Source organism: Mesocricetus auratus, unplaced genomic scaffold (genome assembly GCF_017639785.1).
Source record: "Mesocricetus auratus isolate SY011 unplaced genomic scaffold, BCM_Maur_2.0 Super-Scaffold_15014, whole genome shotgun sequence".
Classification (NCBI taxonomy): domain Eukaryota; kingdom Metazoa; phylum Chordata; class Mammalia; order Rodentia; family Cricetidae; genus Mesocricetus; species Mesocricetus auratus.
The window spans coordinates 1179092-1194484 of record NW_024429186.1 but is presented as its reverse complement, the minus strand read 5'-3'; the positions used below and the strand labels follow the sequence as shown (position 1 = coordinate 1194484).

Sequence of the window (15393 nt, the reverse complement as noted above, 5' to 3'; positions counted from 1 at the left end):
CTTGGCTGTATTATATCATTTGTCTTTGCTGTTCATTCCTGGCTACCTTACTATTTCATGACCTTGTTTTCCCCTGTTATTCTGGTAGCTTCTCCTGTGATCTTCTGTAAAAAAGATAATGCATTTTAATGGCAAAAATCAAGAACAGAGAAGTTAGTGGGCCTGGAATAAATGTTTATACATCTATTTGGTTATCAGTTTGTTTCCTTGTGACTACTGGTCCAATCAGACCATCCTCATATGCCGCTCAATTATTCAATGCAACTGGGTCCTGTGGGTTGAGCTGAGATACTCATACGCTCGTTCTGAATCCGAAGTAGTTTCTAAGATCTACGCCCTGAAGTGCTGCTTTACTAGTAAATGGTTCCTCACTCACATTTTCTGTGGCCCAGGAGGGTTACTCTAACAAACAGGAGTGTAGTAAAAAGGTTAAGATTTTTACAAAGGGTTAAGATCACAAATTAAACTCTGTTATTTTCACTTCCCTGCTCAGATTCTCAAATCCTCTTCAAGTCTTAGCCATTGCCACACAGTCCTGGGCCTGACTGGGACCACATTAACTCCCTTAGGATCTAAACATTTTAAATGACTATTTTCACTCTATAGAAACTGTATTCACCTGTACAATCCTATCTCTGTATGGGTGATCTTTGAGCCAAGTTGAATTGGAGTGCTCCTCAGAGACATGTGTTGAAAGGTTTGATAAACAACTTGGAGCTATTGGCAGGTGGTGGAAGCTTTGGGGACATAGATTTGTGAATTGGGGCAACCGTTATCTCTTTTTTTATCAACATTTTTACATTGTGAGTGTCTTGATTAGTTGTATGAGCATTTGGTTCTATCAACTTGACACAAGCTAAAATTATCTGGGAAGAGGAACCTCACTCAGTTGAGAAAACACCCCTCCATCAGATTGTCTGTAGGCAAGTCTACAGGGCATATTCTTGACGAATGGTTGATGTGAAAGAGGCCAGCTCAGTGACCAGTCAACAAACCAACCAACCAACCTACTCACCCAAGAGGTTTCATGTCTTCCAGATAAAAGAGCAGGGAGTTCAGAGTTCAATTGCCTGTCTGTTATTGTTCTTTTACCTCCTTTCAAGTGATTTGTTAACTATTTTGGAGCAGAAACCCCTGTCTGTATTTCTTAATCATCTTCTTAATACATGCAAGAATCTTCAGTATCAGTACCCTGCAATCAGCCTAAACTCAAGATTTTCAAGACCAAGCAAGCTCTTCTTTCTGCAAGGATTTTGTCAAAATCTTCCATGTTTATTTCACCAAGTTAAGAATCTCCAAGTCATTTTATCATTCTTTTACTAAATACGGTTGAACTGACCTTAGAAATGTTTCCTGATCACTATCCTAGCCAAGGGCCCTATCAGCTTTTCCTGAATAATAGAGGTAGTCACCTGGTTGGTCTTCCCTGATCCCCGACTTTCTCTCTGGTCTCACCTTTTTTGCCACGGGACTAAGTTCTCTTAAGTGTTAACTTCTTCTGGTCACTTTCTCTTCAATAATCCTTTATCACATAACTATGAGTAGCAGGAAACCTCACAGTTCATTCCATCCAAAGTCCCATTTCACGGACAAGGAAACTGAGGTATAGTAAGGGTAGGTATTTAATAAAGGCATTGTTAAAATGCCTCATAAGTGGGATTCAAATCCAAGCTTCTTGCCATGGAAGCTAATAGAAACCCTCAACCTGCCACACACACACACACACACACACACACACACACACTCTCTCTCTCTCTCTCTCTCTCTCTCTCTCTCTCTCTCTCTCTCTCCTAACTTCCAGCATTTAAAGTTTCTGTTAGATCTGTATGTTGTGCATATCACTTACTTCTTATCTTGCTCTACTCCTTTAAAAAATATGGCTTCGAAGAAATGTATCATGGTAATCATAAGAAGATAATAGCTACCACAGAATGCAACCAGATGATAATGGAGAAATCACTACAAGGGAAGCAATAGTCCTAATTCAAAGGCGGACTATTTCATCTGCCAGTGGTTCTCTTCTTGAGGTCTATTTCTGCTTTTGGTACAAAGGTCAGTAGCAAAAAACGATAGGGGATGGAGAATTCTCATCAATACAGTCAAAAGCATCAAAAAGTGAATCACTTTTTAATAAAACGACTCAATGACCCATATTGTGGCAGTCACATACCAAAAACTGTTGTTGGGATCCCACCAAGGAAGACCACTCAGATACAGTTTATGAGCCAGCTGAAAACCTTTATTCCATCTGCTGGTGACTGACACCTGGTTATTCGGAACCCAAGATACTGGCCACGTTATCTGAGGTACCAAAACAGAGTCACCATTGTAGAGAGAAGACTTTTCCTTGCCAGCTGCTTTGGTTTTTCCCCACCAGTCGCCTGGGCTCTGCCTCGTTGTAGTCCCCAAATAACACACAAGACGCTGTATTAATTATGAAGCTGTTGGCCTTGCTTTTTTCTTACTGGCTAGCTCTGACTTAAGTATTTAACCCATCTAAGTATTTCTCTTACCAGACGGACATCTTACTTCTCTGGCGGGCTACATGATGACTCCCTATCTTTCTCCTACCCAGAGTCCTCCTGGACTCCTAGTCCCACCTATCTTACTTACCTATTGGCCAACAGTGCTTTATTGACATATACACAGGACTTCCCCATCATCTCCTCTTTTCTGTCTAAACAAAAGGACAGGTCTTAACTTTAACATGGTCAAATTATATATAACAGAACAGTTATAAAGTAAGAACACAGTTACAATATTTTGTCTATCAACAACCAGGCCCACTTTTGGGCATGGCTAGGGGCGTTACGGAGGAAGGTTTAAAAGACTGAACAGCGGAAGTCTCGCTCTCTTTTCCAGCTTCTAGTTCCGCGGTGGAAAACTACTCGGCTTATCTGAGTTACTTGTTTGTCTCTTGTGAGTATTTTCCATAATAAATACTTACTTATATTTTCAGTAAGTGTGCCGTTTATCGTTGCAGCATCATACCATAATCAACTTGCAACCCCTGTCACAACATCGCTTGTTTGGTTTTCTTACATTTGTGACCCACGACCTTGAGCACGCCCCCACGGAGAGTGTTCTGCACTGAGCTCTACCCTACCTACCACACTGTACACCGTACCACATGGCACAAGCATCTTTATGCTTGGCAGAACCAAAACTCTCAATGCTTCCTTTCTGGTGCCACACGGCGTTTATTATATTTTCTGTGCCTCGGCAGCTGATCTCACCTAGCTCCTGTGTAGACACGTGGGTCTCTGTGACAAGGATGCAGTGCCCCTTTCAACATGCCAAGCCTCGTGCCAGTGCTCTTGCGTAAAGATCTCGTTGCGCCCTATCCTAACCTAGCCAGGTCTTTTTACAGAGCCCAGCTCAGTTCTTGATCACGGCGGAGGCAGAGGGCACCACCTCAACCTGGGCCTGTCTGTTCTGGATGATCAGCTTCACTGTGATCCTCAGGCCCTTCCAGCCACGGGTCGCCTTGGCAATGTCGTCACCAACTTCCTTTGGGGACAGACCCAGGGGACCGATCTTGGGGGCCAAGGCGGACGTGGCGCCGACCTCACCTCCGGTGCACCTCAAGTACACGACTTTGATCTCGTTAGGGTCGAACTTGGGCGGCTTGGTGGAGGTGGATGGTGTCGGATGAACCCGGATTTGGGACAATCGAGGAAAGTTGCACCGTAGCCTCCTCCGAGCCGAAAGCCGAAAAAAAGCCTGTAGAGCAGTATTGATAACATTTATTTTATTTTGCAAATTATGTTTATGTGTGAATATTCCTACATGCGTGCAGGTGCCCACAGAGGCCACAGCGTCAGATTTCCCTGGAGTTGGAGCCACAGGCAGTTGTAAGGCCTCAGTGTCTGTGCGTGCTAGGGACTAAACTCGGGTCCTCTGCAGTATTTGCTCTTCATCACTGAGCTGTTTCTCTAGCTCACCAGAAAACCTTAAACAATCCATCCTTCCTGAGGAGTAGGATGGGGAGTGAGATGGGGAGATGGTGGTGGGAATGGGGGGATGGGAGGATGGGAGGAAGAGGCCACTGGGAGTGGTATGTCAAATTAGATAATTTTTAATTTAAATAAAAAAGTTAATTAAAACAAAGAGGAAAAATGAAACTAGTGGAGGAGTTTCTTAGACTCTGAAGTCACTTAGAGTCTTTGATCTGTCTACCTAACCCAGAATGCCCCCGGACTGGACCTTAGTTAGCTAAGCCTCTCCAACCTTCTTGTTATTGTTGCCTCTCTAGTCTCCTCCCAAGGTCCCTAGAAGAGAAGTGTCATCTACATGATTCTTCTCTCTTTTTTTTTTTTTTTTTGCATTCAAAGTAGGGGTGCATTTCTTTCTTTTTTTTTTTTTTTTTGAATTTTTATGTTACATAGGCTTCTTAACATAGGTTTTAGGCTACGCTTTTAAACTGCAACCAAACAGCCAACGTCAGAGAAACAAACAACCCTTTAAACGTAGTTTGAGACAAAACTCTCCATATTTTCCACTTCCAAAGAGAAAGCTTCACACACACACACACACACACACACACACACACACACACACACACACAGGTCCTCCTAGTAATTACACAGCCGTGAGCAAGGGAAGAAATTTCCACAACAAAGTTTGGTTATTTCCCTGGAAGCAGAGGTTTACCATGCCTTTCCTGTTACCAGAGAGGGCAAATGACTTATTACAACCAAGAAGAAAACTGTTGGCCAGAATTTATGGATTTTGTTCTTTTTAACCTAATGAGCATTGCAGCGTATTATCACTTATATCGCCCTAGATTGCCCAATCACCCTGCATAATATTACTTCAATCCATTTTGAAACAAGTCCAAATTGTCATTTTTTTTTGTTGTTGTTGGAGTAATGATCAAGTATTGACATGCCTTGAGTCTGTACAAATGGCTACAACCTCCTCGTATGCAGCCTAGTCAATAGAGTCTGATGCTCGCATTAGGGATTTGGAAATCAATGTCGTTTTCCTGTTATTCTTTTATGATTAAATCAATTGAAGTTATTTACTCATAGCAGAAAATATGGGTGATTGCCAACCCTCTGGCTTAGTGAATTGCTTTCTCACTACAGTTGCCCTGTAATGAGAAGGTACATGTACGCTTCAGGGGTTGACTAAAACCTGTTCATGTATAGCAGCAATTTGAGATGCAGAAAGTGTCTATTATTAAAGGCTAAGTTGAGTGCTGAATGCCAAGGGGCATCTTTATCATTTGGCATTGCATTAACATTGCCGACGGAGGGAAACGCACTCAGAACACTCACCATTGGTCAAATGGTGCTCAGTTACAGAAGCCAGGCCAGGCAGCAGCCAATGGGTGTTCTTGTTACCTCCTATCCCTGTGTGTACTGCTTCGCAGGGACCCGAGTCAAAGACAAAGGACATGTCAACCGAGCTGAACGAACGGGGCCTATTTGTTGATGGGTTTTCTTTCTTTAGCGTGTGGTGAGTGACCTGCAATGTTTGATGTGACCATAAATAACTGGCTTGTATAACTCGGACTGCATTTAATGTATTTGAATGCAAGATGGTAAGATAAAAGCTTTTAGAAGTGGCGGTAGAGATAGCTGTGGAGGCAGAAAGAGACCACATGGGCAGTTCCATGGAAGGAAAATGTACCTCCAGTGGACAATGTCTTTATTCCTGTGTTCTCTGTCTGAAGTGAGTGAGTAACGAATTTGACTTTAGGCTGGCTGTTTGATTTTAGAATGGGCCAAAGCTTTTAAAGACACTTGAGCTATTATTCTGTATTGATGAAAACGGCACAGAAATATTAAATCAAGTGACTTTGGCCAACTTCCCCTTAATTTTATAAATCACTCTTAATTTCTTTAACTGCTTTTCTCAGTAAAACCTGCTTAGAGGAGAAGAAAAATCAGGAAAATTGTAAAATCATCCCTAGTTTAAAGATGCTGGTCTTTCTTGGCTAGAGTTCCGTGAGGGTTGGGTGCACACGGATGGAGGAGGCAACCTTCCCTTGCACGTCGGGCGGCTCCTAAGGTTTCACACACCCCGCTCATGCTTGATGTTTCAGAACGTTGGCATGTGCTGTCACAGAAGACTGGAAAAGGAAACAGGTTTCTACTAAACTTAACTTCCCACCTTGATCCAAAGAAGATCAGATTGTATTCTCTCTCTCTCTCTGTCTCTTAGTTTGTGTTCTCTCTCTCTGTCTCTGTCTCTGTCTCTCTCTCTCTCCCTCCCTCCCCCCTCCCCCTTCCCCCCTCTCTCTCTCTCTCTCCCTTGAGGTCTTATGTATCCCTTGTGGGGCTCAAACTTACTTAGCAACTGAGAATGACCATTAAACTTTTGGTCATCCTGTCCCTGCCACCTGAATGCTAGGATTACAGGCAAGTGCTACCATGCTCGACTGAGGTGGTCACTGTCACAGACTGTAGGAGAGTGGGAATAAGCCTGCTCCTGCTCCCACCCCTGCAGGGGCTGAACCTTTCTGTGGAGAGGTCCTCTTAGCAGAGGATAACACACAAAGAGAAGGAGTGTGGCTCCTACTGGTGTCACTGAGTCAAAGCTGTGCTCAACGCTCAACAGTCTGGGATTAAAGCATTCATGTGGTTGTGGCTTTGATGGCAGTCTCCGTCTAAACCAAGGAGCATCCCGGGTATTACTAGTGACAACGGTGAGCTGTGGCCCTCGTCGCCGTGGCTCAGAGAGAGAGGCAGGGAAGATGGCTGTGAAGTCATGAATGCATGCAAGATGCCTTTGGGATGTCCCAAAAACCTTGCACAGGGGAGTAGGCAACTCAGAGGATGGGCTGGATCGAGGTTCTAAAATAACATAGATGTGAGCTAAAGATCGAGTTAAGTCTTGTGATTCAACGACAAGAGAACACATGGGAATCACCCACCGTGAGGTCCAGGGGTGGTTTAAGCTAAGTGTGCTGGTTCCTCAGGGATTATCTGAGTCCTGGATAGCATGCACACTCTTTACCAGGGTAAGCCACTGGCCCCAGCGTTTGAAGTAATTGATCTGTTAAAACTGCACCTTTGTCAGAATATTCAGGAGACAAGAAAGCATAAATGTAGTCTTCAGGGAGTGTCAATTTGTCTTCTGTTTCCAGGAAGAAATAAGGAAAGGGGCAAGGGATGGGGGGAGGTCCTAGAGAATCATCTTCAATTCTTATACAGTGGCTTGAGAATTTCCAAAAGTGTGGCCCTTTCCCTAGAAAAAGATGAGGTGGCTGTGGGCAGACAGGGCAGGATCCTTGTCCATAATGCCATAATCCTGGTCAAAGCTTAAACGTGTCTCTGGGACAAGGCAGTGAGGAATATCAACCAGCAAACAGGGGGGAAGGTGTGGTAGCTCTAGCTGGCCTAGGGCAGACGGCGAGTTACTAAAGACTAAAGAAGGGGATCTGTGGATAGTCTTGTCAACTAGACCAGATCTGGAGTCACCTGGGAGGAAAGCCTCCGGGCACACCTGTGAGGGGTTATCTAACCTCTGCGCATGCCTGCAAGGAATTATTTTTATTAGGTTAATTGAGTGAGGGGAAGACCCATCCACTGTGGGTGGCACCATTCCCTGGGCTGAGGTCTTGGCCTGTATAAAAAAAAGGGGAAAGTGGGCTGAGCACAGCAAGCATTTGCTCTCTGCATCTTGACTACAGATGCAATGTGAGACTATGACGTTCCCACCGTGATGGGCAATAACTTTAAACCGCGCGGCAAGATAAATCCCTCCTCCCTTCCGTCACTTATGCTGGGATGTTTTATCACAGGAACAGGAGAAAATGAACAATAGAGGTGTACTAACCGATATAAGAAGGGGAAGAGGTGGCAGATACTCAGGGATGTGGTGAGCCTTTAACAGATGTTGCCCTAAGGCTTAGGGAGTCAGGAAAACGAGTTTCCCCACAAGGAGATGAAAACTCCGTGCTACCCATGGGTGGGTCCTGTTTGTGATAGCTGAAGTAAGCTGTTCTTTTTTTTACAGGAGACAGTCGCTACCATTAAAGAGAGCTACAGGCTGTCTGGGAGGATCTCAGAAGTCCTTACCAGGCCTTCAGTGATTGCAATGGCCAGCCACTGCCATCTGCAGAGGGTAGGGCCATAGTATTTGGGAACCACAGTAATTAGAGGAAGCCCTCACTGCCCTCAGAGGCAAAAATATGAAGCAGGCCTCCTTCCAGATAGTTTTTTGTTGAAAAAAGGAGTAATCTCTTTGTAAAAGGCAACATTGGCCAGTGTATCAGTTACTTTTCTGTCGCTGTGATAAAACATCACTACCAGGGAAACTTAAAGAAACAGAGAGTGTATTTCGGTTTATAGTTCTAGAGGTTTAGAGACCACAGTAGCAGTACAGCATGGCAGCAGGCAGCAGGCAGTAGACAGCAGGTTCGGTGACTGGGTCAGGAAGCTAGAGCTGAGACCTCACATCTCAACGACAAACCATGAAGTGGAGAGATTGAACTGGAAATGGCAGGAGGTTTTTAATCTCAAGGACCACCAGATTTCCTGCAGCAAGACCATCCCTCCTAAGCATCTCCAAGCAGCACCACCAACTGGGGACCACGTATTCAGATACTGGAGCTTATTGGGGGGGGGACATTTGTCATTCAAACCATCACAGCCAAGAGTGAGTATTAAAACCCCTCTGGAAGGGTGGCAGATGCAAATAAAACTGCACATCGTAAAATGTCCCTAAGAGAAAGATGGCAAAGTTGAGGGTGCCCATTAACCAAAGAGGGAGAGTCAGAGGTCTCATTATACCAGGCAATCACCATAACTTAACACCTCACTTGATCGTTGCCCATTAACACCCAGGGTCCCTCAATAAGGAAGAAGGGCAAGGGAGCAAATAAGAGCAGAGGCTGCCCCATGGCTGTGTGGAGCCAAGAGAACCTCTGTGAAGTCCACTGAAGGGCATAGGTGTGTCTGCAGAAGCAAGATGTAAAACCCACATACCCCTTTAGCCAGGTACCTCTGTTTTTCTTGACAAAAAAAAAAAATCAGCTGCCAGCCAGAGTACTCAGACAAACAAGACTTTCCCTGCAACCAAAAGATGTTTTCCTCAAGACTCAAGAGTTAATAATTGTGTTCAGGGAGGAAGGGAGGAAAGAGGAACCTCAGTCAACTGCTCTCAGGGAGAGATCAAATGACAATCTGTTTCACAAGGCAGAGATTTCTTGGTAGAGGCAGTCACCCAGTGAAAATGGGTGGAAGTGAGTTACTACCTAGGAGACCCCAAGCTGAAAATTAGTAACAATTAAGTAACAGTTACTCAAGGGAGAAGTTACATGAGAACATGGCGGTAGAGAGAGCAAAGGACCATAGTGGTCCAGCATATTCATCAGAGGCAACACTCTATGGCAGGAGAGACGCTTGCTAACCTGCCTTTAAGAAAGTAGCTGCACCACCTCAGCCAGGATGACCAGGGAAACCGCAAACCCACCACTGAGCAGGCTTCCTTCTCATTTATTCTCCTCTTGTACCCCATGTACTGAAACCCTGGTGATTACAAAGCCAGAGATGATGATAAAAAAAAATCTGGGAGTACAAGCAGGGAATACATTTCCCGTTTCATCTCATGTTTTCTGTGGAAATGCATGAGGCATGTGGAAAGGGCTGGCTTGCTTGCCTCCCCCTTGGTCCATTTTCTGTCTCTCTTGCAGTAAATGCTTGCCATGCAGTGAGAGCTACCTGGTCAGGCACAGATTCCAGAGGCTTACAGCCCAGGCGTGGAGATTAGACACCTGCACAAATAATGTTCCAAGGCCCAAAGTGGTAAGAGCCACACATAAATGTCCAATTGGTGCCAAGGTTTTGAGCTTCAGGGTCCCTGTATGCATTCAGGTCAATTTTCAGCTCTTATTCGGCTACCCAGGAATCTGTTTCGTATAAAGACAGGTAAAATAATCTAATGGCCCCATTATGCCCTGACATTGTTGAGTCTCATTTGGTCACTTATAGAATCGAAAGGCATACAACAAAGCCATAGGAGTCGTAGATCTCCTTCTCGGAGAGCATGTTGTTTTCTGTTCAGGGTGGGGTGGTACCCATGATGCTCTTTCTTGTGTGTTTGGCTTTTTGTTTTTTGTTTTTTTCCTCTTGCACATAACCTGTTACCTGGATCTTTATCAATGCATGTGATCCAGGGTGCAGGATTTGGGGCTGAGGAATGGTGCATCCCTGCAGAGGCTTCAGTACCCAAAGAAGATCATCACTATCCTACAAGCCTCCTACCTCAGCTGGAGTGAAGGATCATTTACCACAACCTGTTTAGTGTTATTGCCAGCACAACATGCAAGGACTGGGAGCAGAACTGGGGAGCATGAGCATAAAGCTGATTTGGACACTTATAATTGGATGTTTTCTCTGTCTCACCCGGTTCCGCTGGACCAGTTTCTCTTCCATCCACTGGGTCCCTGCTGCCACTTATGAAATGACTACTCGGAAGCCAATATTAAAACCACAATTGTTTGGCCAATGACTCAGACTTCTTACTGGCTAGCTCTACCTATAAGTTAACCCATTTCTAATATTCTGTATTTTACTATGAGGCTCATGGCTTGTTATCTTGTCACATCTTGCTTACCTGGTGACTACATGACCTTCCTTCTCTCTGCATCTTTGTTTAGATTCCCGCCTAGCTATATATATATATTTTCTGGCTATTGGCTGAAACAGCTTTATTTATCAATCAATAAAAGCAAAGCAACGTATATTTGCAACACACAAAAGGACATCCCACATCAGACACTCCTCAGTTTTGTGTTCTGGTCAAAATCCAAATAAACATCTTGTTCCTTATTCTTAGTATGGCTTGATAAAGAAAGTGACTGTACCAACATGTTGTTTTCACATGACCTAAGCATTCCTGTTTTGTCTCTTATTTGTCAAAAAGAGGATTGAGGCTTTTCTCTTGGCTGAAGGAGAGACTTATAGAGACTGGGCTCTCTTGGTCTAATATATGCCTATTAGGAGGGTATGGGGAATCAGTATATATAATGCTTTTTTTCCACACAGTGTCTCATTATGTAGCTCTGGTTGACCTAGAACTCACTATGTAGATCAGGCTGGCCTCTAACTCACAGAGGTCTTCCTGCCCTAACCTCCCTAGTGTTGGCCACTCCTCTCAGCTGAAAATATACCATCAGGTTTCTAAGCCAATCAAATGGTATAAATTTTCTGTACCTCAAGTTTACCATATCCCTACTTTGAATTTTATTAAAACAACAAATGAACAATTTGAGGTAGGGATGTAATATCTTTGATCCTCTAGAAATGTGATATAATTTTATACTTTTTATGAAAAGCAGCGCTTGAGTCCTGTATCCAGTGATGTCAAGTTTCAGTCAAGAGTATGTTTTATGGCTGTGTGTCAGGTCCCTTAAAAAGGGTGTGTTGTGGAAATTGTGATAGGTGCTTAATTACAATGATGGTTCTTGGTGTGGATATAATAAATATGTGGATCTGGTTCATAAAACATTCTCAATTCCTCCCAGGAACTTGTGAGTAATATGAGAAATACTATGAGAAGTCATCAAATAGCCATGTCTTTGAGTTTGCCTGAAAAAACAACATAAAATAAGATGCCTCTGGCTGGGTCTGTGTGTTGGGAGCACTCTTTCATGCCAGCCTGGTCCCACAACCGTGTCAGCCCCAAATGAACACTCAAACTCTATATTAATCTATCATACTGTTGGCCAAAGACTAGGACTCCTTATTGGCTAGCTCTGCCTTAATTACTAACCCATTTCTATTAACCTAAGTATTTCCATTTGGTCTTATCATTACCAGAGAAAAGTCTGGGGACCTCTTATTCCTCTGGCGTCCTACAACTCTACTGACTCTACCTTCATTTCCCAGAATCCTCCTCATCTCCTAGTCCCACCTATCTTGCTACCCTATTGGCCAACAGTGTTTTTATTCATCAACCAATAAGATAAACATATATAGGAAGACAATCCCATCATCCTTGTTTCTTCTTGGCCCAGAAGCCATCTCCATGACACAGAGTCTCTTAAGTTCAAGGAGAAAGGCAGGAAAACATCACCCTTCAGCCGCGTGAAGTCTCAGTGTACCTTCTAGTGGTCCCCAGTCACTCCTAACCCATAACCAAACCAGTACCTTCAGAGGAGGAGATGCAGCTAGGGATCCAAACAGATGATGATCTTCATTGGCAGGGGCAGTTTGAGAGACAGATCTACAGAGGAGCAGCTGCAGTGCTGGTAGGTGGTGAAGGTATCCGAAAACACCAGGAAACTCCATGTATTGTCAGAGACACAAGCTCCTCTCCATGGCTCTGAGGACATGAGAAACAGGATAGCCCGATTCTGTCACAGAGTCCTATGTGTCACCTCACCTGCCAAAGAGACGAGTTCAGGTCAGGCTCAGAACTGGAGGGTTGCAAAGCTCCGTAGAAGTCATCTTTATTTAAAGGGAATAACCTAACTTTCTCAGTAGATAAGAGACTATGGGTCCACTCCGCAGTGTTAAGTTCCCTGTGTGCTGAGAGCAGAAAAGACGTTTGACGGAATGCCAGCATGGCGACAGGGAGAGCGCGTTCAGCTCCAACTTCAGGGGTTGCATGGGCAGGAGAAAATTTTCTCAGCGTGAAGATTTAGATACAGATTCTGGGTCTGGGTCCGGGGGATGTTGATGTGCTGAGTCACAGACCGGCTGTGGGGAGCAAGGCTTTGGAGAGCTCCGAGGACGATCACAGCCATGAGAGGAAGAGTAGGGATTTTTTTCACAGGTGCCTGACCTAGTAAGGAGGGGGCCCATTTAATGATTCTCTTCCTTCCTGAAAAGTTTAAATCCCCCAGTAGTAACGCTGCGCCCGGTGTAATAAGTCAAATCAGGCAGAATCAGGGATTCCAGGTTTAATCTGAGCAGAGCAAAGCATCTCCTGGGTGACCCCTGGGAAGGCAGGTGAGGACCAACACAGCAAAGATGGCTGCCAGGTCTTATATAGCCTGTAGGCATAGTCTTGAGCAGCCCCAGAGAGGGGCTGACTTTTGGCAGGCTTTCTCAGGAGGGGTGTTTGGAACAGAAGTGAGACCAGAGAGTAGAATGGGACCCCCAGCGGGAGATCCCCAATGCTTACCTCTCTTCTTTGGTTTGGAGTCCATTTTTTTCCTAATGTCTCAGATTAATCTTGGGTGATCACCACAGGATGGGCACTAATGGCCTGCTGGCTGTCTTCTTTTATATAATTTCCCATCTTCTCAAACTCACCATGATTTGAACTGGGTCCATCACATCCTTTACCACACCTGCTGCCAACATGGGCCCTTCGGATAACACCACAGCCTTTAAAGTGCCCTAAACGCAAGCTTAATTTACCTCAGAAATCTACCTCCCTCCAGACACTTGTCAATCAATGCCATGCTTTCCACAGCCATTTACCTTCTACACCCTCACAGTCTTGTCTAGTATTACATGTGATCACATTGGGCTATCTCCTTTGCCATCCTGATGCCCAGGCTAGCCCACATACCATGGTGAGGCATACATCTCAGCACATAGCTCTGGCTGTGTCCTTCTCTAGCCTGAAGATCTCAGGGATGGCTCTTCATCACACATCTGCTGCTCATTCAAGACTTCCTGGGGTCCCACATGAATCTTATCAACATATTTCGGTCAAATCCATTTATTTTTGATAACTTTTACTTTTCTGCGTATGAACTTTTCAAAGAAATGGTGGTGGGGGAACAGAACATAAAATTTGCCAATTTAAGCTGGGTGTGGTGGTGCACACCTTTAATCCCAGCACTCAGGAGGCAAAGGCAGATGGATTCCTGTGAGTTTGAGGCCAGCCTGATCTACAGAGCAAGCTCCAGGACAGCCAGAGCTGTTACACAAAGAAACCCATTCTCAAAAGACAAAAAACAAAAACAAAACAAAAATAAAAAAGAAAAAAGAAATTTTACTCAGATTATCATAGGAAGTTTTTTGTTTTTTTTTTTTGGTTTTTACGAGACAGGGTTTCTCTATATTGTTTTCGAGGCTGTCGGTCCGGCCTGGCCTCGAACTCACAGAGATCCGCATGCCTCTGCCTCCTGAGTGCTGGGATTAAAGGCGTGCACCGCTGCCACCGCCGCCACCGCTGCCACCACCACCACCACCCGGCAGGAAGTTTTAAAAGTAGAGAAAAACATGGAGAACTAATACCCTAACCCTTCCCATTATTTGTAAGTCAGAATGTCTGTTGATTCCAGAGCAACAATTCTCTCATTTATCCTTTTTTCTTTTTTAAAACTATCAGAACGTTTAAAACACACATCGTCACAGAATCGATAGCACGTAGAGTCCACACGTAGCATAAATAACCACTGGGCTCAGAAGTGGTCGCGTGAATTACCCAGTGTCACATAGCTTGTGAATGCTGAGCCCCGGACCAGAACAAGGTCTCTGTTTGTCTTCCAGTCCCCAGCTACTGAGAACCCATGTGGCTGGGGGCTGATGGAGGAGCCCGAAGAGCAATTCACTCGTTTCTCTGAATGCTCTCTTCTCACCTGTGTTATCGCTGTTTTATTCTCTCATGGATACACAAAACACAGAACCTCAAATCTAGCTTGAGAATTTAAATTGGTTTTGACAAGCTCATAATGAGGCTTAGAATAAAGCCAAATGAAAATTCAATATGGATGAGGATAGCTCAGCAAATTGCCGGAGAAAGCCGCAGAGAATAGAGAATATTACGCACAGCAGGGAAACATCCAGGAGCCTGCCGAACATGGCTGAACATGGGCTACAGCGTGGAAAGTTGAAGCAACAGTAGCAAATTGATTGTGATAGGGGATCATAAAGGAAATATAATATGAATGCCCTGTATTGTGATTCTTCGCCACTCAAACCAGCCAAAGTGAAATGAGCCGTTATCAGGAGGTTTTTTTTTCTCCTGATATTGGAGATTTATGATTTGTGGATGTGTGATGAAGACGATGACCACGAATTTATCCATTCATTTAGTTAAGGATGTGTTAAATATCCATCAACCCTGTATTGTGGCAGGGATAGAGAAAAGTACAGTTTCTATCTGAAGGGGAAAAAAATCTAAAACGAGACATTGGAAACAGGAGACAATTAAAAACTGAAATAGCCAGGCACGCAAGATACTCAAGAGAGAGTAAAGATATCTAGCCCCAGTTTAGCACCTAGAATTGGTCAGAGAAGCTGTCTGAGCTGAGAACTATCAGGAAGAAAAAGGGATAGGGCGGCATTTCGCGTAGAGAAAGCCACGTGAGCCGCCCGTGGAGAGAGGAGTAAACATGACTGAATGCAGTGGCTGAGAAGCACAGCTGCCACTCAGACAGAAATCCGGAAAGGGTGAGAAGGAGGGTGTGCTGTTCATTGTAAGTGGTGAGCCTATTGATGAGCCATGCGGTTTTTTTTTTTTAACCGATCTATTGAT

General features: G+C 44.4%; 1 long non-coding RNA gene across 2 annotated transcripts in view; it reads left to right on the top strand.

Moving 5' to 3' along the window:
- Positions 1 to 15393, top strand: part of LOC110343615 — a 32695-nt gene that overhangs the window by 14123 nt on the left and 3179 nt on the right. The window contains exons 4-5 of one of the 2 annotated variants that reach the window (XR_002385912.1): positions 7969 to 8076; positions 10130 to 10464. The exons of the other annotated variant lie outside the window; for it this stretch is intronic. This is a non-coding gene — a long non-coding RNA (uncharacterized LOC110343615). Of the gene's footprint in view, positions 1 to 7968; positions 8077 to 10129; positions 10465 to 15393 lie in introns of those variants that run through there. 2 annotated transcript variants of the gene reach the window in all.